This window comes from Schistocerca nitens, chromosome 1 (assembly GCF_023898315.1).
Source record: "Schistocerca nitens isolate TAMUIC-IGC-003100 chromosome 1, iqSchNite1.1, whole genome shotgun sequence".
Lineage (NCBI taxonomy): Eukaryota > Metazoa > Arthropoda > Insecta > Orthoptera > Acrididae > Schistocerca > Schistocerca nitens.
The window spans coordinates 807,767,609-807,793,790 of NC_064614.1; the positions used below are offsets into that span (position 1 = coordinate 807,767,609).

Here is a 26,182-nt window from a genome sequence, read left to right on the forward strand (position 1 = left end):
CGGGTGCTCCGTAATAGTTGTCGGCTGTTCCACAGCAGTTAACAGTTGTTCCGTAGCAAGCGTCATTTATTGCTTAGCAATTGTCAAGGTAGTGTTATAGGCCCCTTTGCTGTTCCTTATCTCTATAAACGATTTGGAAGACAATCTGAGCAGCTGTCTTAGGTTGTTTGCAGATGACGTTGTCGTTTATCGACTAATAAAGTCATCAGAAGATCAAAACAATTTCCAAAACGATTTAGAAAAGATATCTGAGTGGCGCGAAAATTGGCAGTTGCCTCTAAATAACGAAAAGTGTGAGGTCATCCACATGAGTGCTAAAAGGAATTCGTTAAACTTCGGGTACACGATAAATCAGTCTAATCTAAAACCCGTAAATTCAACTAAATACCTAGGTATTACAATAAGGAACAACTTAAACTGGAAGGAACACATAGAAAATGTTGTGGGGAAGGCTAACCAAACACTGTGTTTTCTTGGCAGGACACTTTGAAAATGTAACAGACCTACTAAAGAGACTGCCTGCACTACCCTTGTCTGTCCTCTTTTAGAATACTGCTGCACGGTGTGGGATCCTTACCAGATAGGACTGATGGAGTACATCGAGAAAGTTCAGAGAAGGGCAGCACGTTTTGTATTATCGCGAAATAGGGGAGGGAGTGTCACTGAAATGATACAGGATTTGAGGTGGACATCATCGGTATCGGATGCGAATTTCTCGACCTCTGCTATTGAGTGCAAAATTGTAGGGTTCCCCTTAAAAGAGCACACGTGCACTACACGCAGGAAGCGGCTGCTAGGGTATCGGAGTACGTGTGGCGTGTACATAGGGCTTTTTCAGGTTAGAGAACCCCTCCCTTGGGCTCAAAGACGATTTGCCTGTTAAATCAGCCACAGTGACCTCAGAGAATCTTGGTCCTCGTGGATCAGAGATAGAAAAGATTAATGTGATTTTAGTAAACTGCAGGATCATCCAAGGAAAGATCCCACAATTAGTAATGCTTACTCAAGGCTATAACGCACAGATAGCATTGGGAACAGAAACCTGGTTGAAACTGGACGTCAGTGACAACGAAATCCCAAGTTTAGATTGGAATGTTTATCGTAAGGATAGGTTAGTCGCCAATGGTGGCAGCATGTTTTATTGCAGTAAGAAATTCGATAAAATCTAGTGACGTTATCACGAATTCCGAATGCGAATTAATCTGCCCTAGAAAAGTATGTTCCTAGTAAGATTTTGAAGGGATGGGAAAGATCGACCATGGTTAATACCCGTGTTAGAAAAACGCTACGTAAACAAAGAGCACTTCATCTCAGATTCAAGAGAAGAAAAAACCTAGCTGACAAACAAAAGCTGAACGAAGCAAAAATGAGCGTAAGGAGAGCAATGAGAGAAGCGTTCAACCCATATTGAAAGTAAGACGTTGTCAACCGACCTGAGTAAAACCCTAAGAAATTTTTGTCGTATGTAAGATCAGTAAGTAGGTCAAAATCATTTATTCATTGTCTCAGTGACCACACCGGCACCGAAACGGAAGATAACAGAGAGAAGGCCGAAATACTGAATTCGGTATTGCGAATTTTTTTCACTGTGGAAGAGCCTAACACTGTGCCTCCTTTCAATCGTCGTACGAACGGCGTAATGGAAGTTGTTGAGATAACCGATCGCGAAATTGAAAAGCAGTTGTAATCACTTAGTAGTGGAAAGATGTCAGGATCAGATGAGATACATATAATATTCTCGTACGAAGATTATCTGAAAGAACTTGCTTCCCTTCTATCAGTAATTTAACGTAGATTGCTTGAGCAACGAAACGTACCTAACCACTGGAAAAAAGCGGAGGTCATTCCCGTTTTTAAGAAAGGCCGTAAGACAGATCCGGACAATTATATATCTATATCGTTGACGTCAATCTGTTGTAGCATTATGGAATATGTTTTATGCTCAAGAATTATGACATTTTTGGAAAATGAACATCTGCTCTATAAAAACCAACATGGATTCCGCAAACAGAGATCCTGCGAAACTCAGCTCGCTCTGTTCCTCCATGAGATCCACAGCGCACTGGACAACGGCGCTCAGATTGATGTCGTGTTCCTTGATTTCAGTAAGACATTTGACACCGTTCCGCATTGCCGTTTAATCAAAAAAATACGAGCTTACGGAATATCAGAACAGACTTGCGATTCGATTCAAGACTTTCTTGCAGATAGAACTCAACACTTCGCTCTTAACGGAACTAAATCGACAGATGGACAGATGTAAAGGTAATATCCGGAGTACCACAGGGAAGTGTGACAGGACCGTAGCTGTTTACAGTATATATAAATGATCTATTAGAAAGCGTAGGATGCTCTTTAATACTATTCACAGATGATGCAGTTGCCTATACCAAAGTAGCAATGCCAGAAGGTAGTAAAAATTTGCAGAACGACTTGCAGAGAATTGATGAATGGTGCAGGCTCTGGCAGTTGACCCTGAACGTAAATAAATGTAACATATTGCGTATACATCGAAAAAAAATGGTTCAAATGGCTCTGAGCACTATGGGACTTAACATCTGAGGTCATCAGTCCCCTAGAACTTAGAACTATTTAAACCTAACTAACCTAAGGACATCACACACATCCATGCCCGAGGCAGGATTCGAACCTGCGACCGTAGCAGTCTCGCAGTTCCTGACTGAAGCGCCTAGAACCGCATGGCCACCACGGCCGGCATAGAAAAAGAAAGCCACTACTTTACAGCTATACTATTGATGACAAACAGCTGGAGACAGCGTCTCCTGTAAAATATCTAGGCGTAACTATCTAGAGCAACCTTAGGTGGAATGACCATATGAAACAGATAGTGGGAAAGACAGTTACCAGACTCAGATTCATCGGAAGAATCTTAAGGAAATGTAACTCATCCACGAAATAAGTGGCTTATAAGGCGCTTGTTCGCCCGATTCTTGAGTATTGTTCATCTATCTGGGAACCCTATCAAGTAGGACTGATAGAGGAAATAGAGAAGAAATAGAGCGGCGCCTTTCGTCACAGGATTGTTTAGCTGGCGAGAGAGCGTTACGGAGAGGCTAATCAAACTCCACTGGCAGACGTTACAAGTGAGGCGTTGTGCATCATGGATAGATTTATTATTGAAATTTCGGGACAGCACTTTTCAGGAGGAGTCGGACAACGTATTACTTACCCCCACATACATCTCGTTTATTCGAGAAATTAGAACCAGTACAGAGGCTTACCGACGATCATTCTTCTTATGCACTATTCGCGAGTGGAACAGGGTTGGAGGGATCAGATAGTGGTACCGAAAATACCCTCCGGCACACGCCATTAGGTGGCTTGCGGAATATGATGTAGATGTAGATGTAGATCATTAAAACAAAGGCGTTTTTCGTTGCAGCGGAATCTTCTCACGAAATTTTAGTCACCAACTTTCTCCTACGAAGGCGAAAATATTTTGTTGACGGCGACCCACATAGAGAGAAACGATCACCATAATAAAACAAGGAAAATCAGAGCTCGTCCCGAAAGGTATAGGTGTTCGCTTTTTCCACACCGTACGAGACTGGTATAACAGAGAATTATTGTGAAGGTTGTTCGATGAACCCTCTTCCAGACACTTAAATGTGATTTGCAAAATATCCATGTAAATGTAGGTGTAGATGTAGACTATGTGACATCACTAAAGCATCAATACTCTGGGTAACTGAAGGATTTGACTAAAGCAAAAACTGACGTAACAAACATATCAGACAGGGATACATCCATAACTGGAAGTTTACTCCAGAAACGGAACCAAAACCATACCGACCAAAGTGGACCGAAGAAAGAAAGAAGGCCCTCGAGGAGAAAATGAATAAATTTTGGGAAAATAAGAAGAACCCTAAGAGAGATTGAAAACCACCTGCTTATCGTCCTCTAGTGGGAACATTCGCTAATAATAATAATATCATAATAATAGTAATTCCGTATGTCTCAACAGCCTCTTACAAATCTTTCAGTAGGACACCACTTAAGTGATCTGCGTGTCTCTAACCTAGCCCTGCAATTCTACAGGGTAAAGGGGACCCACAGCTTAACGTGGAAGCCGAGACACGTGTCGTTTCTGGCGAAACTTCAAATCACTAATAGGTGAAGGCTAGATTAAGGGCAGCCTGAAAATTCCGTGGGCCGACTGGAATTCGATCCCACGAACTTTCGGATTCCGAATACGCCCTTTTCCACCATGCTCGACTTTGAATGAATGAAGAAAATACTTTTCACATATAAATTGCTCTTTAATTTACAGAATGATTCTCGTCTGCATTCGTCTTGGGGGAAAGCGGTAGGTGGTACATTCACAGGAACATCGTGGAAAGAGACCAAAGTGGTTGCCATAAGATTCAGATGTGGGGAGGCATCAAGAAGGTAGCCGTTTTGAGCGTCACACATTCATTGGTGACTGAAAGAGTACTGTTAACGCTCAGAGGTACAGAAATCACGTACTGCAGCCGTATGTTCAAATACTTTAACTTTTGAATCTACTTTGAAACGCATCAAGACTGGCCATAAGGCGCTGCACCAGTTCCTACAGTCTATTCATGGTTGTGCTTTTTTTATTTATGTTAACAATAGGAAGTAAATTTTAGTAGTTTTATTCAGAACAGCCCTCTAATATAGAGCTTGGCTTTCGCTCTTTGTGAGGTAGCATCTATGATTTGATTATTTAAAGCTTTGTTCTTGTTGTAATAAGAAGTTGGTTTCTTGTTCTCATATTCTAGAAAATAATTTCGCCAGAACCACCTCAGTTGAAATTACTGGATGGAATATTAGTTTGTGTTAACTAGAAGCTTTATCAGAAACTGTTTTCTTTTGGAAAAGTCAAGTCGCAACTTGGAAAGTATCTGCTAGTAGTAAAAATAAAGAATTACAAAGAGGTGAGTATTCAAACAACCAACCGATAGCAATTGCCGACATTCAAGGTAAAATTTTGTTACGTTTCTATTTTTGACGTCCGCTTGGTAAAGAGCAAATTGTTGTACATCCATCAATTGCGACAAAAGCTGCAACGTCCCAACTGGCTCTTTGGCTAACAACCAACAATTCGTGGTATCGTACAGCGTTTTTAAACCTAAATTACACGACATTGGTACAGGGCCTGAAGCCGCCACCTGCATTATTTGGAGCCAGTGTGACGCCGCTCTGAACTTTGACTTTTCAAATATGCACCTGATCCAGACTCTCTTTTAAATGGCAATAACGTCCCTCTGCATCGGGCTACTCTGGAGGATGAATTGTTCACGGGTGGAAACATCCACCGCATAAACTGGTTAGGGATCTATGTGTAACTGAATCTCGTGCAGCATATCTGGTGTGCACTGGCGAGATGAAATGCGGCCTGTCAGCTTCCACCGAGAACTCTTACATAGTTCCGTATAGGCTTTTCTTGTAAATGGGAAAAATTGACAGTAAGAAGTGTTCAGCTCTTGTTACATTTTTTGCAAACGGAGCGGAGCAAAAGGATACACAGCTAAACTTTCAGAACGCATTTCTCTCACATAAAAGAAGAAGAAGAAGAAGAAGAAGAAGAAAATGGACGAGACTAGCGACAAACGCTGTATTCATACGAGCAGCGCTAAGTAAGCCTAATTACAGCTGGACGGGCCTGCCGGAGTGGCCGAGCGGTTCTAGGCGCTACAGTCTGGAACCGCGCGACCGCTACGGTCGCAGGTTCGAATCCTGCCTCTGGCATGGATGTGTGTGATGTCCTTAGGCTAGTTAGGTTTAGGTAGTTCTAAGTTCTAGGGAACTGATGACCTCAGAAGTTAAGTCCCATAGTGCTCAGAGCCATTCGAACCATTTGAATGGCTGGACGATTTGCCTGCCGTAGGAGTAATAAACTAGGTACACAAAAACCTTCCTCGTGAAGTGGTCTAATTAGAGAAAACCATATCAAAATGTATGCATTAGCTAATGAGATAAGATCTCACCTACCGACAGAAACACGCGACGAAGGACTTTATAATATACCGACTGAGATCCCGGCGTTTGCTAAGGTATATATTTATTCCAATCTTCTATTAGACTGGAATATATACCTCCTATATATCCTCCTCCCGCCCCTGTCTGTGTACATCTGCTCCTTCCCCTCGTTATCTGTCTGTCTTCTCCTGGCCCCTTCTCTCTCCACCTCATCACGTTCATCATAAAAGGACACTGGTGGTTTTACCCTCCCCTCCCCTCCCCACCCTCCCCGAATTTCTTTCCATATCATAATTCATATGTGTTCCATATTTGACTGGCATCGTTCAAGGGTTATAGGATGAGCTTTTTACCCATGGCTTTGCCCATGTGCACACATGTAAAATGTATTTCACGTATATCTAACTTATGTCATATGTATTCGTACATACATAGGTATTTCACTTCTATCTCTACCGAATTTCGTTCTGCACCTTCATTTCCATCCAGAGTAATGTTTATAATGTCGAATCTGAACTATGTGTTGCACAATGATAGACGTATTTCTAAGTATATTTAGCAGCATTTGTGGACAGCGTCTTTTCAATCTATCCCAGGCCTGTTCGATACGATTCATGTCTGGAGAACATGCTGGCCACTCTAGTCGAGCGATGTCGTTATCCTGAAGGAAGTCATTCACAAGAAGTGCACGATGGGGACGCGAATTGTCGTCCATGAAGACGACTGCCTCGTCAGTATGCTGCCCATATGGTTGCACTATCGGTCGGAATATGGCATTCACGTGTCGTACAGCCGCTACGGCGCCTTCCATGACCACCAGCGGCGTACGTCAACCCCAGTAATGTCATACCAAAACAGCAGGGAACCTCCACCTTGATGCACTCTCTCTACAGTGTGTCTAAGGCGTTCAGACCTCCAGACACGCCTCCGACGATTGTCTGTTTGAAGGCATATGCGACACATCCGTGAAGAGGACGTGATGCCAATACTGAGCGGTCCATTCGGCATGTTGTTGGGCCCATCTGTACTACGCTGCATGGTGTCGTGTTTGCAAAGATGGACCTCGCCATGGACATCGGAAGTAAAGTTGCAGCCTATTGCGCACAGTTTGAGTCGTAACACAACGTCCTGTGGCTGCACGAAAAGCATTATTCAACATGGTGGCGTTGCTGTCAGGGTTCCTCCGACCCATGATTCGTAGGTAGCGATCATCCACTGCACTAGTAGCCCTCGGGCTGCCTGAGCGAGGCATGTCATCGACAGGTCCTGTCTCTCTGTATCTCCTTCATGTGCCAAAAACATCGCTTTGATTCACTCTGAGACGCCTGGACACTACCCTTGTTGAGAGCCCTTCCTGGCACAAAGTAACGACGCGGACGCGATCGAATAGCGGTATTGACCGTCTAGGCATGGTTGAACTACAGCCAACATGAGCCGTGTACCTCCTTCCTGGTGGAATGACTGGAACTGATCGGCTGTCGGACCCCCTCCGCCTAATAGACACTGTTCATGCATGGTTATCTGCATCTTTGGGCGGGTTTACTGACATCTCTGAACAGTCAAAGGGACTGTGTCCGTGATGTAATATCCACAGTCAACGTCTATCTTCAGGAGTTCTGGGAACTGGGGTGGTGAAAAACTTTTTTGATGTGTGTACAACACTCACACAAATTATTAGTAATTTATTAAAGCTTGGACTTGGTAAAAACTTTGGTAGCAACTAGTGTCCGCGCCAGCCGGTGTGGCCGAGCGTTTCTAGGCGCTTCAGTCTGGAACCGCGCGACCGCTACGGTCGCAGGTTCGAATTCTGCCTCGGGCATGGATGTGTTGGCTCAAATGGCTCTGACAAGGGAACCTCCCCATCGCACCCCCCTCAGATTTAGTTATAAGTTGGCACAATGGATAGGCCTTGAAAAACTGAACACTGATCAATCGAGAAAACAGGAAGAAGTTTTGTGGAACTATGAAAAAATAAGCAAAATATACTGAGTAGTCCATGTGCAACATAGGCAACATCAAGGCCACTATGCGCGTAGGAGCGCCGTGGTCCAGTGGTTAGCGTGATCAGCTGCGGAACGAGAGGTCCTTGGTTCAAGTCTTCCCTCCAGTGAAAATTTTATTTTCTTTATTTTGGCAAAGTTATGATCCGTCCGTTCGTTCATTGACGTCTCTGTTCACTGTAATAAGTTTAGTGTCTGTGTTTTGCGACCGCACCGCAAAACCGTGTGATTAGTAGACGAAAGGACGTACCTCTCCAATGGCAACCGAAAACATTTGATCGCAAGGTCATAGGTCAACCGATTCCTCCACAGGAAAACAGGTCTGACATATTCTCTATGACACTGGTGACGGCATGTGCATCACATGACAGGAATACGTTGTCGACCCACCTAACTTGTACACTTGGCGGATGGGTAAAAAGATTCGTCTACCTTGCCCGATTTAAGTTTTCTTGTGGATGTGATAATCACTCCCAAAAAAGTGATGAAAACATAAGAGTTTGTCACATAAACTGCAACAAATGAATGCAACAGTTTCACAGTCGCACGGTTTTCCCTGTTCTCTGTCAAAACATTTGTTTTTAACGTTTTCAAATTTTTCCGTGTGTAGACCGTCAAATCCTCCATATGTCCAAGCAATTCTGAACATGTCCTGGAATTTTGGAGAGCGAAGCTGATTATGTGTAAGTACCTGAACATTGATAATTGTCTGAAAATAAAAAATTAAACTTTTCAATCGAGGGAAGACTTGAACCAAGGACCTTTCGTTCCGCAGCTGCTCACGCTAACCACGGGACCACGATGCTCCTGAGTTCAGAGCAGCCTTGATGTTGCCTATCTTGCGCATGGACTATTCATTTTGTATATTTTGCTTATTTTTTTCATAGTTCCACAAAACTTCTTCCTGTTTTCTCGATTGATCTGTGTTCAGTTTTTCAAGGCCTATCCACTGTGCAAATTATAACTAAATCTGAGGGGGGTGCGATGGGGAGGTTCCCTTGTGAGTACTATGGGTCTTAACATCTGTGGTCATCAGTCCCCTAGAACTTAGAACTACTTAAACCTAACTAACCTAGGGACATCACACACATCCATGTCCGAGGCAGGATTCCAACCTGCGACCGTAGCGGTCACGCGGTTCCAGACTGAAGCGCCTAGAACCGCACGGCCACACCGGCCGGCCATGGATATGTGTGATGTCCTTAGGTTAGTTAGGTTTAAGTAGCTCTAACTTGTAGGGGACTGATGACCTCAGATGTTAAGTCCCATAGTGCTCAGAGCCATTTGAACCATTTTTTGAACTAGTGTTCACACAGATGACATGTGTTTGGTACTGCCGCTGACACCACAGTTACCATTTCGTCACTTCAAAATTAGAGTTCACATCAGATTACAATTGTCTTTATAAAGTTATGAGTAACTGTTCTACACTCCTGGAAATGGAAAAAAGAACACATTGACACCGGTGTGTCAGACCCACCATACTTGCTCCGGACACTGCGAGAGGGCTGTACAAGCAATGATCACACGCACGGCACAGCGGACACACCAGGAACCGCGGTGTTGGCCGTCGAATGGCGCTAGCTGCGCAGCATTTGTGCACCGCCGCCGTCAGTGTCAGCCAGTTTGCCGTGGCATACGGAGCTCCATCGCAGTCTTTAACACTGGTAGCATGCCGCGACAGCGTGGACGTGAACCGTATGTGCAGTTGACGGACTTTGAGCGAGGGCGTATAGTGGGCATGCGGGAGGCCGGGTGGACGTACCGCCGAATTGCTCAACACGTGGGGCGTGAGGTCTCCACAGTACATCGATGTTGTCGCCAGTGGTCGGCGGAAGGTGCACGTGCCCGTCGACCTGGGACCGGACCGCAGCGACGCACGGATGCACGCCAAGACCGTAGGATCCTACGCAGTGCCGTAGGGGACCGCACCGCCACTTCCCAGCAACTTAGGGACACTGTTGCTCCTGGGGTATCGGCGAGGACCATTCGCAACCGTCTCCATGAAGCTGGGCTACGGTCCCGCACACCGTTAGGCCGTCTTCCGCTCACGCCCCAACATCGTGCAGCCCGCCTCCAGTGGTGTCGCGACAGGCGTGAATGGAGGGACGAATGGAGACGTGTCGTCTTCAGCGATGAGAGTCGCTTCTGCCTTGGTGCCAATGATGGTCGTATGCGTGTTTGGCGCCGTGCAGGTGAGCGCCACAATCAGGACTGCATACGACCGAGGCACACAGGGCCAACACCCGGCATCATGGTGTGGGGAGCGATCTCCTACACTGGCCGTACACCACTGGTGATCGTCGAGGGGACACTGAATAGTGCACGGTACATCCAAACCGTCATCGAACCCATCGTTCTACCATTCCTAGACCGGCAAGGGAACTTGCTGTTCCAACAGGACAATGCACGTCCGCATGTATCCCGTGCCACCCAACGTGCTCTAGAAGGTGTAAGTCAACTACCCTGGCCAGCAAGATCTCCGGATCTGTCCCCCATTGAGCATGTTTGGGACTGGATGAAGCGTCGTCTCACGCGGTCTGCACGTCCAGCACGAACGCTGGTCCAACTGAGGCGCCAGGTGGAAATGGCATGGCAAGCCGTTCCACAGGACTACATCCAGCATCTCTACGATCGTCTCCATGGGAGAATAGCAGCCTGCATTGCTGCGAAAGGTGGATATACACTGTACTAGTGCCGACATTGTGCATGCTCTGTTGCCTGTGTCTATGTGCCTGTGGTTCTGTCAGTGTGATCATGTGATGTATCTGACCCCAGGAATGTGTCAATAAAGTTTCCCCTTCCTGGGACAATGAATTCACTGTGTTCTTATTTCAATTTCCAGGAGTGTATTTGCACGCAGCCGGACCTATGTTAAGACGACAATGTTGTCGTTAGCGATGATTACAAGTGGTCGCTGATTACACGGAAACTGAGCGATTACATAGAGACTGGAGAAGCGGCACTGCACTAACATATAAAATCGTAGGGAGTTCAGTAAGTGAGGCAACACTTCTTACCTGAGACCAGGTTGGTTTTATTCAGTACTCCAATACACCATATTATTCCCTAGTCTTCTGGCTACAGTACCCTATTTTTCAACATAATCTCTGTTTAGTCGACAGCCAAGCGCCAGCTTAATGGTAAGGCTTCTATGCTAGCAAGATACCACTCTACTGGTCGACGTCGTAGCCAAAGTTTTGCTGCATCAATAACCTCCCCATCATCCAAGTACTGCTTCCAGCGGAGTGCATCCATCGACAGTCGGAAGGTGTGAGATCCGGTTCTGTGGGAGGATGAGGAAGAACAGTCCAATGAACTTTTGAAAGCTCCTGTCGGGTTCGCAGACTTCTGTGAGTCCTTGTATTGTCATGGGGAAGGACAACTTCCTTTGCATTTTTGTGGTGACGGACACGCTGAAGTCTTTTCTTCAGTTTCCTGTGAACAACCCCTTCAGAGTCCCACTAGACCATCACCATGATTACAGGCTGAGGGTGCAGCTCTGAACTTTCTCTTGGGAGGAGACGTGGAGTGGAGCCACTTCATGGATTGCCATTGTGTTTCCGGTTCGAAGTCATGAGCCCTTGTTTTATCGCCTGTGACGATGTTCGACAAAAATTTCGGTCAGCCCGTCAACGCATAAGTAATTCCACACCGATGGTCCTTCGATGATCTAAATAGTCTTCTGTTAGGCGGCGAGGCACCCAGCGGGCAGACACTTTTGTGTCCCAACTGGTGGGAGAGTGCGTCAGCACTACTAACAGACATCCAGTTGATGAGCGAGGTGTTTGATTGTGATCCGTCGATCACCTCGCATGAGGTTCTAACACTGCAAGAGTCACAGCTGTGTGCAGCCGGGAGGCACGGGGGACAAAAAACGGTTCAAATGGCTCTGAGCACTATGGGACTCAACTGCTGAGGTCATAAGTCCCCTAGAACTTAGAACTACTTAAACCTAACTAACCTAAGGACAACACACACATCCATGCCCGAGGCAGGATTCGAACCTGCGACCGTAGCGGTCGCGCGGTTCCAGACTGTAGCGCCAGAACCGCTCGGCCACCAGCGGCCGGCCACGGGGGACATCGAACAGGTTTGCCGACCTTGTTGTGATTATGACAGAAGCCTCGTACATCGATTCACCTTGCTTTTGTTCACTGCAAGGTGTCCATAGACACTCTGCAAGTGCCCATGAACATCTGCAATGCTCTGGATTTCCGCCAAAAGAAACTCAATGACAGCTCTCTGCTTGGAACTCAGCTCCGTTACAGACGCCATTTTGAAGGCCACTTACAGTGCTGCAAACAGTCGAAACTTCATGAAATTATATCTACATCTACATATACACTCCGCTAGCCACCAAGCGGTGTGTGGCGGAGGGCACAATTCGCGCCTAAGTCAGATTCCCCCCCCCCCCCTTCCCCCCGCTCTGTTCCACTCGCGGATCGCGCGAGGGAAAAACGACTGGAACGCCTCAGTACGAGCTCTTATTTCCCCTTTTCTTTGAATGATGATCATTGCGCGATTTGAAAGTTGGTGGTAATAATATATGCTCCACATCCTCGGTGAAGATTGGATTTCGGAATTTAGCGAGCAGCCCCTTCTGTTTAGCGCGTCGTCTATCTGCAAGTGTGTCCCACTTCAAACTTTCTATAAGATTTGTAACGCTCTCTCGATGGCTAAATGTAGCAGTCACGAATCTTGCCGCTCTTCTTTGGACCTTCTCAATCTCTTGAATCAGACTCAACTGATGAGGGTCCAAACAGACGAACAGTACTCTAAACTGGACGAACTAACGTATTGTAAGCTATTTCCTTTGTTGAAGGACTGCATCGCTTCAGGATTCTACCAATAAACCGGAATCTAGAGTTCGCCTTACCCGTTACTTGTGTAATCTGATCATTCCATTTGAGATCATTTCGAATAGTCACACCCAGATACTTGACGGATGTTACCGCTTCCAAAGACTGATAATTTATTTTGTACTCATACATTAATGGGGATTTTCGCCTTGTTATACGCAATAGGTTACACTTACTAATATTGAGAGATAACTGCCAGTCATTACACCACGCATTTATTTTCTGCACATCCTCATTGACTTGTTCACAACTTTCGTGTGATACTACTTTCCTATAGACTACAGCATCACCGGCAAATAGTCTAAGGCCGCTGTCAATACCACCAACCAGATCGTTTATGTAAATCGTAAAAAGCAGAGGACCTATTACGCTGCCCTGGGGCACACCTGAAGTTACTCTTGTTTCTGTTGAAGTTACCCCGTTCAGGACGACATACTGCTCCCTGTCTGTTAGAAAACTTTCTATCCAACCGCGTATGTCATTGGATAGACCGTAAGCGTGTACTTTTTGCAGCAAGCGACAGTGCGGAACTGAGTCGAACGCCTTTCGGAAGTCGAGAAATATGGCATCAACCTGGGAGCCGGTATCTAGAGCCTGTTGTATATCATGCACAAAGAGGGCCAGTTGTGTCTCGCATGACCGCTGTTTCCTAAGACAGTGCTGGTTTCTGCAGAGGAGCTTCTCAGGGACTGAAGCCGGAATATTCCACGATGTCCCACTAAAAGCTCCGAATTTTTTTACTGACTCACATTATGTAATTGTAAGTAAGCAGAAACAACAGCTTCAAACCGCGTTTCGTGTAAAATGCAAATTAGTTTTCCAACAAAAATGCAGTTTAATTTTGAAATCTGTCTATAACCGTTAGAAATTCTTATAAATATGTATTATTTTCTATGATGTATGAATGGATAATGTGTGTTTCAATCTACCATAGTGTCAAGCTCGAATTATCGCACAATGTCTATACGAGTGAATACAAAGATCACTAGGCAAGGAAACTTCGTAGGAAAATCTATAATATGTTGTATTCCGATTTGCCTATAATTACAATGTTTGTAAAATTCACGCTTCTCCATACCGATCTGACTCAGACAAAGCTTGATAAACCGTCTTAATGACTGTTCTGCAAAATCAGATTACCCTGAATGTAAGTGCAGTATCGAAAATCTTCACATTCATTAAACATACATTCCTGAGAGAGTTTACTTTGCAATCGTAAATAATTGCAATCAATTTGACGCCTGTGGTTTGGGTTCCAAGGATTAGTAGAGCTCATATGCTCGATGAAAGCTTGCTTACCTTCTGACTGCTGCCGGCCGAAGTGGCCGCGCGGTTCTGGCGCTGCAGTCTGGAACCGCGAGACCGCTACGGTCGCAGGTTCGAATCCTGCCTCGGGCATGGATGTGTGTGATGTCCTTAGGTTAGTTAGGTTTAACTAGTTCTAAGTTCTAGGGGACTAATGACCTCAGTAGTTGAGTCCCATAGTGCTCAGAGCCATTTGAACCATTTTTTCTGACTGCTCACGTTGGTCCATGCTCTTCATGCGCATCGCTTAAGCTTTTCTTGAGATTTTGGTGACGGCAGACTAATGCTAAGCGACGGCCTAGGCCGCTGCATAAATAGGCTATTGTTGAGGACGGCGCCACGTTGTCCAATGTTGTTTGCTCTAAGAGGATATGTGGAAAATAATCACTACACAATTAAGGAAACCATCCAACGATAATAGCAGCGGCAAACTACGCTGGGACGCCCGGGGCAGTTCCTCCGAGTATCATGTGCTGCTGGAAATAAGAAAAAATCGGGGGAAAATGAGAGAGGGTTGAAATTGTAAGGAAAAGAGGAAAAATTAGCAAAATCTATCAGTAAAGAGAAGTAAACACATCAAAAAAAGTTTTCATCACCCCAGCTCCCAGAACTCCTGAAGATAGGCGTTGACTAGGAATATTGTATCACAGACACAGTCCCTTTGACAGTTCAGAGATGTCAGTAAGCCCGAACAAAGATGTAAACAACCATGCATGAGCAGCGCCTCTTAGACGGAGGGAGTCCGACAGCCGATCAGTTCGTCATTCCACCAGGAAGGAGGTACAAGGCTCGTGTTGTCTGTAGTTCAACCATGACTAGACGGTCAATACCGCGGTTCGATCGCGTCCGCATTACTTTGTGCCAGAAAGGGTCTCACCAAGGGAAGTGTCCAGGCGTCTCAGAGTGAACCAAAGCGATGTTGTTCGGACATGGAGGAGATACAGAGAGACAGGAACTGTCGATGACATGCCTCGCTCAGGCCGCCCAAGGGCTATTACTGCAGTGGATGACCGCTACCTACGGACTGCGGCTCGGAGGAATCCTTGACAGCAACGCCACCATGTTGAATAATTCGTTTCGTGCAGTCACAGGACGTCGTATTACGACTCAAACTGTGCGCAGTAGGCTGCATGATGCGCAACTTCACTCCCGACGTCCATGGCGAGGCCCATCTTTGCAACCACGACACCATGCAGCGTAGTACAGATGGGCCAAACAACATGCCGTATGGACCGCTCAGGATTGGTTTCACGTTCTCTTCACCGATGAGTGTCGCATATGCCTTCAACCAGACGTGTTTGGGGGCAACCCGGTCAGGCTGAACGCCTTAGACACACTGTGCACGGAGTGCAGTCAGGTGGAGATTCCCTGCTGTTTTGGGATGGCATTATGTGGGGCCGACCTACACCGCTGGTGGTCATGGAAGGCGCCGTAATGGCTGTACGATACGTCAATGCCATATTCCGATCAAAAGGGCAATCATATCGGCAGCATATTGGCGAGTCATTTGTCTTGATGGACGACACTTCGTGTCCCGATCGTACACATCTTATGAATGACTTCCTTCAGGATAACGACATCGTCCGACTTAGAGTGGCCAGCATGTTCTCCAGACATGAATGCTATCGAACATGCCTGGGACAGATTGCAAAGGGCTGTTTATGGACAACGTGACCCACCAACCACTCTGACAGGTCTACGCCGAATCGCCGTTGAGGAGTGGGACAATCTGGGCCAACAGTGCCTTGATGAACTTGTAGATAGTATGCCACGAGGAATACAGGAATGCATCAATGCAAGAGGACGTGCTACTGGGTATTAAAAGTACTGGTGTGTACAGCAATCTAGACCACCACCTCTGAAGGTCTCGCCGTATGGTGGTACAACATGCAATGTGTGGTTTTCATAAGCAATAAAAAGGGCGGAAATGATGTTCATGTTGATCACTATTCCAATTTACTGTACAGGTTCCGGAACTCTCGGAACCGAGGTGATGCAAGACTTTTTTTGATTTGTGTATTTTGCTGTATTATAATAATGAAAGATTATTTTGGAAATCATTGTGATGTAAAGATAAACGAATTATATACCTCCTTTATCAAGGTCAAAGATCGGCCTGCTTTGTAACACGTATATTAGTTAATTGAATGTAAATAACGAATGGGACTAGATGGGAGCAAGTGTGTTGGCCTAGGCTCTGATGCAGCATCTGTCAAGAGTGGTATATACACCGGTGTGCTCTAAGGGATCATTGAAAACGTCTGATTCCACCCATCTGCTTTGACCTGTGACGTAATGGAGTTGTGGGTTGTGACATCACTATGTCGCTGTGTTTTCCAATTGCTTCGTGTTTGTAGATGTCGTGTTGTTGTATTTGATGGCATCCTCTGGTGGTGGATGTTGACGTGTTGAGTTTAACGTGTGGTATTTGGTTCATTTGAGTCTTGGTTATCACTGTGGTAACGTGGTATATTTTGAGTCTGCATAGTCAATGCTGAAACGTGGACTTGGAAGTGATGTATGCGTATGTGTGTGTGTATGTACGGTGGCAGCCAACTTAGATGATTTTGTTTTGGATTTATTCTATACTAATTTTAATAGTCTGTCTGTTTTATGTTGTTGTTGTTGTGGTCTTCAGTCCTGAGACTGGTTTGATGTAGCTCTCCATGCTACTCTATCCTGTGCAAGCTTCTTCATCTCCCAGTACCTACTGCAACATACATCCTTCTGAATCTGCTTCGTGTATTCATCTCTTGGTCTCCCTCTACGATTTTTACCCTCCACGCTGCACTCCAATACTAAATTGGTGATCCCTTGATGCCTCAGAATATGTCCTACCAACTGATCCCTTCTTCAAGTCAGGTTGTGCCAAAAACTTCTCTTCTCCCCAATCCTATTCAACACCTCCTCATTAGTTATGTGATCTACCCATCTAATCTTCAGCATTCTTCTGTAGCACCACATTTCGAAAGCTTCTATTCTCTTCTTGTCTAAACTATTTATCGTCCATGTTTCACTTCCATACATGGCTACACTCCATACAAATACTTTCAGAAACGACTTCCTGACACTTAAATCTATGCTCGATGTTAACAAATTTCTCTTCTTCAGAAACGCTTTCCTTGCCATTGCCAGTCTACATTTTATATCCTCTCTACTACGACCATCATCAGTTATTTTGCTCCCCAAATAGCAAAACTCCTTTACTACTTTAAGTGTCTCATTTCATAATCCAACACCCTCAGCATCACCCGACTTAATTCGACTACATTCCATTATCCTCGTTTTGCTTTTGTTGATGTTCATCTTATATCCTCCTTTCAAGACACTATCCATTCCATTCAACTGCTCTTCCAAGTCCTTTGCTGTCTCTGACAGAATTACAATGTCATCGTCAAACCTCAAAGCTTTTATTTCATCTCCATGCATTTTAATACCTACTCTGAATTTTTCTTTTGTTTCCTTCACTGCTTGCTCAATATACAGATTGAATAACATCGGGGAGAGGCTCACTCCCTTCCCAACCACTGCTTCCCTTTCATGCCCCTCGACTCTTATAACTGCCATTTGGATACTGTACAAATTGTAAATAGCCTTTCGCTCCCTATATTTTACCCCTGCCACCTTCAGAATTTGAAAGAGATTATTCCAGTCAACATTGCCAAAAGCTTTCTCTAAGTCTACAAATGCTAGAAACGTAGGTTTGCCTTTCCTTCATCTAGCTTCTAAGATAAGTCGTAGGGTCAGTATTGCCTCACGTGTTCCAATATTTCTACGGAATCCAAACTGATCTTCCCCGAGGTCGGCTTCTACTAGTTTTTCCATTCGTCTGTAAAGAATTCGCGTTAGTATTTTGCAGCTGTGACTTATTAAACTGATAGTTCTGTAACTTCCACATCTGTCAACACCTGCTTTCTTTGGGATTGGAATTATTATATTCTTTTTGAAGTCTGAGAGTATTTCGCCTGTCTCATACATCTTGCTCACCAGATGGTAGAATTTTGTCAGGACTGTCTCTCCCAAGGCTGTCAGTAGTTCTAATGGAATGTTGTCTACTCCGGGGGCTTTGTTTCGACTCAGGTCTTTCAGTGCTCTGTCAAACTCTTCACGCAGTATCTTATCTCCCATTTCATCTTCATCTACATCCTCTACCATTTCCATAATATTGTCCTCAAGTACATTGCCTTGTATAGACCCTCTATATACTCCTTCCACCTTTCTGCCTTCCCTTCTTTGCTTAGAACTGGGTTTCCATCTGAGCTCTTAATATTCATACAAGTCGTTCTCTTTTCTCCAAAGGTCTCTTTAATTTTCCTGTAGGCAGTATCTATCCTACCTCTAGTGAGATAAGCCTCTACATCCTTACATTTGTCCTCTAGCCATCCCTGCTTAGCCATTTTGCACTTCCTGTCGATCTCATTTTTGAGACGTTTGTATTCCTTTTTGCCTGCTTCATTTACTGCGTGTTTATGTTTCCTACTTTCATCAATTAAATTCAATATTTCTTCTGTTACCCAAGGATTTCTACTAGCCCTCATCTTTTTACCAACTTGATCCTCTGCTGCCTTCACTACTTCATCCCTCAGAACTACCCATTCTTCTTCTACTGTACTTCTTTCCCCCACTGCTGTCAATTGTTCCCTTATGCTCTCCCTGAAACTCTGCACAACCTCTGGTTTAGTCAGTCTATCCAGGTCCCATCTCCTTAAATTCCCACCTTTCTGCAGCTTCTTCAATTTTAATCTGCAGTTCATAACCAATAGATTGTGGTCAGAGTCCACATCTGTCCCTGGAAATGTCTTACAATTTAAAACCTGGTTTCTAAATCTCTGTCTTAGCATTATATAATCTATCTGATACCTTCTAGTATCTCCAGGATTCTTCCATGTATACAACCTTCTTTTATGATTCTTGAACCAAGTGTTAGCTGTGATTAAGTTATGCTCTGTGCAAAACTCTACCAGATGGCTTCCTCTTTCATTTCTTACCCCCAATCCATATTCACCTACTATGTTTAGTTCTCTCCCTTTTCCTACACTCGAATTCCAGTCACCCATGACTATTAAATTTTCGTCTCCCTTCACAATCTGAATAATTTCTCTTATTTCGTCATACATTTCTTCAATTTATTCGTCATCTGCAGAGCTAGTTGGCTTATAAACTTGTACTACTGTAGTAGGTGTAGGCTTCATGTCTATCTCGGCCACAATAATGCGTTCACTATGCTGTTTGTAGTAGCTTACCCGCATTACTATTTTTTTATTCATTATTAAACCTACTCCTGCCTTACCCCTATCTGACTTTGTATTTATAACCCTGTATTTGCCTGACCAAAAGTCTTGTTCCTCCTGCCACCAAACTTCACTAATTCCCACTATATCTAACTTTAACCTATCCATTTCCCTTTTTAAATTTTCTAACCTACCTGCCCGATTAAGGGATCTGACATTCCACACTCCGATCTGTAGAACGCCAGTTTTCTTTCTCCTGATAACGACGTCCTCCTGAGTAGTCCCCGTCCAGATATCTGAATGGGGGACTATTTTAACTCCGGAATATTTTACCCAAGAGGATGCCATTATCATTAACCATACAGTAAAGCCTAATGCCCTCGGGGAAAAATTACGGCTGTAGTTTCCCCTTGCTTTCAACAGTTTGCAGTACCAGCACAGCAAGGCTGTTTTGGTTAGTGTTACAAGGCCAGATCAGTCAATCATCCAGACTGTTGCCCCTGCAACTACTGAAAAGGCTGCTGCTCCTCTTCAGGAACCACATGTTTGTCTGGCCTCTCAACAGATACCTCTTCATTGTGGTTGCACCTACAGTACGGCTACCTGTATCGCTGAGGCATGCAAGCCTCCCCACCAATGGCAAGGTCCATGGTTCATTGGGGGGGGGGGGGGGGGGGGGTCTGTTTTATATCTATGGTATTTTGGTTGTGTGAAGTTTATGGTTGTAGTGTTTTTTATTTGTAGATTGCCGATGAAATGTTTGATTCCACTTTTCAGAGTTGTAAGTGTCAGTTAATTGGTATCGATGTCCTCGTTTGAGTTGTACAGGTCAAGGAAAATGTCAGATTCCACTTTTGGGAATTTCAGATGTTGGTTTTTTTGATGTCATGGGCTTAGTTTGAGCTGGAAATGTCGAGTGTATTGCACGATTCTTGTTGGTTTTGTGATTCTAGCGTTATATAGTCGTCCCGTTAGTTTCATTTTATTGTTAGAGTGAGACATTCTTGTGACCATATCGTTGCCATTTTGTATATGCTGGAAGTACTGCCATAGTAATGGCGTCATGGGTCAAAACAGGCGGGTGAAATCGGACGCTAGCCTTATTCGGTTCTTAAAAGGCGCAGTGGTGGAGAATCAAGTAACAGACCTGCGTGTCGAAATAGGTGAGAACAGCTACAAAATTTTTGGTCACATCATGTTACGCTGGTAGAAGTTAATTATTCGCTACTACAGTACTTTCAAGGTAACTCTAGACTGGCTCCACATGTCAGAGTAACAAATGGTTGAAATTGCTCTAAGCACTATGGGACTTAACATTTGAAGTCATCATTCCCCTATACTTAGAACTACTTAAACCTAACTAACCTAAGGACATCACATACATCCATGCCCGAGGCAGGATTTGAACCTGCGACCGTAGCAGCTGCGCGGTTCCAGACTGAAGCGCCTAGAACCGCTCAGCCACAGTGGCCAGCTCAGAGTAACAATGAGCAGTCTTTTGTAATTGTAGCCTATCAGTTTTATCCAATTTTTCATACTCGTACAACCAATTTCAAGATTCCTCTCCATCACCATCTCAGAAAGAAAACACAGAAACAGCTAAAATGTACTCGTACAGAAAGAACAAGGCATACAAAAATCACAGAAAGTGAGTATGTACAACTTTACTGCATAATGGTAAGATTTTTTCAGTGAAGGAGATGATATCTAGCAACAGAATCAAAAATAAAAAAGGTTCCAAATTTTGGAAGGGTGGTAGCCCATTATTAGCAGATCTTGCCACAGTTAGCTGTACTGCAGGCTACAGATGGCACACAAACTGAACTCTGTTAAAATGCTGAAGAAAAAGTAGATGGATCTTTGTGATGAAAATACTGTCACTATTATGTATTAGGTCTTCATTTCATTTTACTGTAGAATAATTCTCATGTGGCAAGAGTGAATTAACTGTGATGTGATGTTATTGTTAACTGCAAAATCTAACAGACATACACTATGTTCCAAAATTATATTTAAAAATTTAATCGCATAGAACCATGGACCTTGCCGTTGGTGGGGAGGCTTGCGTGCCTCAGCGATACAGATGGCCGTACCGTAGGTGCAACCACAACGGAGGGGTATCTGTTGAGAGGCCAGACAAACATGTGGTTCCTGAAGAGGCCTTTTCAGTAGTTGCAGGGGCAACAGTCTGGATGATTGACTGATCTGGCCTTGTAACATTAACCAAAACGGCCTTGCTGTGCTGGTACTGCGAACGGCTGAAAGCAAGGGGAAACTACAGCCGTAATTTTTCCCGAGGGCATGCAGCTTTACTGTATGGTTATATGATGATGGCGTCCTCTCGGGTAAAATATTCCGGAGGTAAAATAGTCCCCCATTCGGATCTCCAGGAGGGGACTACTCAAGAGGATGTCGTTATCAGGAGAAAGAAAACTGGCGTTCTACAGATCGGAGCGTGGAATGTCAGATCCCTTAATCGGGCAGGTAGGTTAGAAAATTTAAAAAGGGAAATAGATAGGTTAAAGTTAGATATAGTGGGAATTAGTGAAGTTCGGTGGCAGGAGGAACAAGACTTTTGGTCAGGTGATTACAGGGCTATAAATACAAAATCAAATAGGGGTAATGCAGGAGTAGGTTTAATAATGAATAAAAAAAATAGGAGTGCGGGTTAGCTACTACAACGCATTATTGTGGCCAAGATAGACACAAAGCCCATGCCTACTACAGTAGTACAAGTTTATATGCCAACTAGCTCTGCAGATGATGAAGAAATTGATGAAATGTATGACGATATAAAAGAAATTAATCAGGTAGTGAAGGGAGACGAAAATTTAATAGTCATGGGTGACTGTAATTCGTCAGTAGGAAAAGGGAGAGAAGGAAACATAGTAGGTGAATATGGATTGGGGGGAAGAAATGAAAGAGGAAGCCGCCTTGTAGAATTTTGCACAGAGCATAACTTAATCATAGCTAACACTTGGTTCAAGAATCATAAAAGAAGGTTGTATACATGGAAGAATCCTGGAGATACTAATAGGTATCAGATAGATTATATAATGGTAAGACAGAGATTTAGGAACCAGGTTTTAAATTGTAAGACATTTCCAGGGGCAGATTTTGATTCTGACCACAATATATTGGTTATGAACCGCAGATTGAAACTGAAGAAACTGCAAAAAGGTGGGAATTTAAGGAGATGGGACCTGGATAAACTGAAAGTACCAGAGGTTGTAGAGAGTTTCAGGGAGAGCATAAGGGAACAATTGGCAGGAATGGGGGAAAGAAATACAGTATAAGAAGAATGGGTAGCTCTGAGGGATGAAGTAGTGAAGGCAGCAGAGGATCAAGTAGGTAAAAAGACGAGGGCTTATAGAAATCCTTGGGTAACAGAAGAAATATTGAATTTAATTGATGAAAGGAGAAAAAATAAAAAGGCAGTAAATGAAGCAGGCAAAAAGGAATACAAACGTCTCAAAAATGAGATCGACAGGAAGTGCAAAATGGCTAAGCAGGGATGGCTAGAGGACAAATGTAAGGATGTAGAGGCTTGTCTCACTAGGGGTAAGATAGATACTGCCTACAGGAAAATTAAAGAGACCTTTGGAGAGAAGAGAACCACTTGTATGAATATCAAGAGCTCAGATGGCAACCCAGTTCTAAGCAAAGAAGGGAAGGCAGAAAGGTGGAAGGAGTATATAGAGGGTTTATACAAGGGCGATGTACTTGAGGACAATATTATGGAAATGGAAGAGGATGTAGATGAAGATGAAATGGGAGATAAGATACTGCGTCAAGAGTTTGACAGAGCACTGAAAGACCTGAGTTGAAACAAGGCCCCGGGAGTAGACAACATTCCATTAGAACTACTGATGGCCTTGGGAGAGCCAGTCATGACAAAACTCTACCATCTGATGAGCAAGATGTATGAGACAGGCGAAATACCCAAAGACTTCAAGAAGAATATAATAATTCCAATCCCAAAGAAAGCAGGTGTTGACAGATGTGAAAATTACTGAACTATCAGTTTAATAAGTCACAGCTGCAAAATACTAACACGAATTCTTTACAGATGAATGGAAAAACTAGTAGAAGCGGACCTCGGGGAAGATCAGTTTGGATTCCGTAGAAATGTTGGAACATGTGAGGCAATACTCACCTTACGACTTATCTTAGAAGAAAGATTAAGAAAAGACAAACCTACGTTTCTAGCATTTGTAGACTTAGAGAAAGCTTTTGACAACGTTAACTGGAATACTCTCTTTCAAGTTCTGAAGGTGGCAGGGGTAAAATACAGGGAGCGAAAGGCTATTTACAATTTGTACAGAAACCAGATGGCAGTTATAAGAGTCGAGGGGCATGTAAGGGAAGCAGTGGTTGGGAAAGGAGTGAGACGGGGTTGTAGCCTCTCCCCGATGTTATTCAATCTGTATATTGAGCAAGCAGTAAAGGAAACAAAAGAAAAATTCGGAGTAGGTATTAAAATTCATGGAGAAGAAGTAAAAACTTTGAGGTTTGCCGATGACATTGTAATTCTGTCAGAGACAGCAAAGGACTTGGAAGAGCAGTTGAACGGAATGGACAGTGTCTTGAATGGAGGATATAAGATGAACATCAACAAAAGCAAAACGAGGATAATGGAATGTAGTCAAATTAAATCGGGTGATGCTGAGGGGATTAGATTAGGAAATGAGACACTTAAAGTAGTAAAGGAGTTTTGCTATTTAGGGAGCAAAATAACTGATGATGGTTGAGGTAGAGAGGATATAAAATGTAGACTGGCAATGGCAAGGAAATCGTTTCTGAAGAAGAGAAATTTGTTAACATCGAGTATAGATTTAAGTGTCAGGAAGTCGTTTCTGAAAGTATTTTTATGGAGTGTAGCCACGTATGGAAGTGAAACATGGACAATAACCAGTTTGGACAAGAAGAGAATAGAAGCTTTTGAAATGTGGTGCTACAGAAGAATGCTGAAGATAAGGTGGGTAGATCACATAACTAATGAGGAGGTATTGAATAGGATTGGGGAGAAGAGAAGTTTGTGGCACAACTTGACTAGAAGAAGGGATCAGTTGGTAGGACATGTTTTGAGGCATCAAGGGATCACAAATTTAGCATTGGAGGGCAGCGTGGAGGGTAAAAATCGTAGAGGGAGACCAAGAGATCAGATTCAGAAGGATGTAGGTTGCAGTAGGTACTGGGAGATGAAGAAGCTTGCACAGGATAGAGTAGCATGGAGAGCTGCATCAAACCATCTCAGGACTGAAGCCCACAACAACAACAACAGATTTCAGAAACTGGGACAGGTAGAAATGTGACATTTGTGGCATAATATTTTACACACACATAAAGATTTAGCGTCCATTTAACAGAGTTCAATTTGTGTACCATCTGTAACCTGCAGTAGAGCTAAGTGATATTCCAGGTCCTTCCATGTCAGGCCTAGCATGTCCTCATTAATGTGTGCAACTGCTGCTCTAAAGTGACCTGTCAGTAGAGGTTCTCAGAGTCTCAAGTCCTTACCTTGACTCAGTTTTCCTTCTCCGGACTTACTGTTGTAGCTTGCTGACATATTTTTCATGGAAATGTCATGATTGAAGATTTACACCACCATATCTTTTGTCACTTTCTCAGACATTTTGTTTGTGTTTCTTTTGTCAACATATTCATGTACAACAGTTCTTTTAGGATAACCTTTTGCAACAATAGAATCAACTTCTTTGGTATCTATTATATGTTCCGCTTATATTCAGACGGACGCTGAACTAACAGTCTATCTTGTAGGGCAGGTCACAAGTTGAGTTCATGAAGACCATTTTGGAGGAAGGGGAGGGGGGGGGGGCAGCTTTGTTCATTACAAAAATGAGAATTTTCTCCTCCTAAGTTCATCCTCATTTTCTTCAGGCCTTTGTCCCACTGCAGTGCGGGTTCAGCCTTGTTACTACGGATTTGGCAATGTTAGTGGCAGAGGGTGGTCAGATGCCCTTCCTGCCCACTACCCTGTACCCCCTGGATGAAATCAGTGTACCCCAGCTGTCTGCATCTAGTGTAAGCCATGAAATAGTGCGAATGTTCTTCAAATGTCTGCGAGTCATGTAACTGATGCAGAACGTGGGGAACAACCCAGTATTCACCTAGAGGGATGTGGAAAACCGCCTAAAAACCACATCTAGGCTGGCTGTCACATCAACCCTCATTGTTAATCCACCGGGAAGATTCAATCCGGGGCCGGTGCATCTACCTGAGTCTGGGAAGCAGCGCATTAGTGCCCTCGGCTAAACTGGTGAGGTTGCTCCTCCTAACTTAAAGAATAATAATTAACTGTAAACAATACCATTGATAACATTTTAAAAGAACTTAGCTGAGCCTCATAAATGACATGAAATTAACTTTTGAACAGAAAAAGGATTCATCTGCAATGTTCAGTTTTAAATCCACTCAAAATTATGTGATATTTGTATACAAGCAATCTAAACAGGATTCCAAATGTTGTAAATTGTATGGCATTTAATGTGAGCTGTGCATGATTAGTCAATTCTGTATTCAGCAATAAGCTTATATACTCATGGTTACACATCCATTAAATAATTTTCTATGTTGTTTAAAAAATAAGAACTTTATACTGTTATTCTCATCGGGTGACTTACTGATCAAGAAATCTTACTCTTTTAGCAGTAGATTTTTCCTAAAAATAATTATTAACAAATGGGTTACAATGAAGTGAGAAACTTTCATGAATATTTGCTACAATCTTAACAGGGACATACCAAATCAAGTATAGCTTCTTCAACATTGAAAAACATATTTTATCATTCTTTTCAGC

At 43.7% G+C, this 26,182-nt stretch overlaps 1 protein-coding gene across 1 annotated transcript in view; it reads left to right on the top strand.

Moving 5' to 3' along the window:
• Positions 1–26,182, top strand: part of LOC126237149 (uronyl 2-sulfotransferase-like) — a 215,231-nt gene that overhangs the window by 160,301 nt on the left and 28,748 nt on the right. The gene's annotated exons all lie outside the window — the stretch shown is intronic.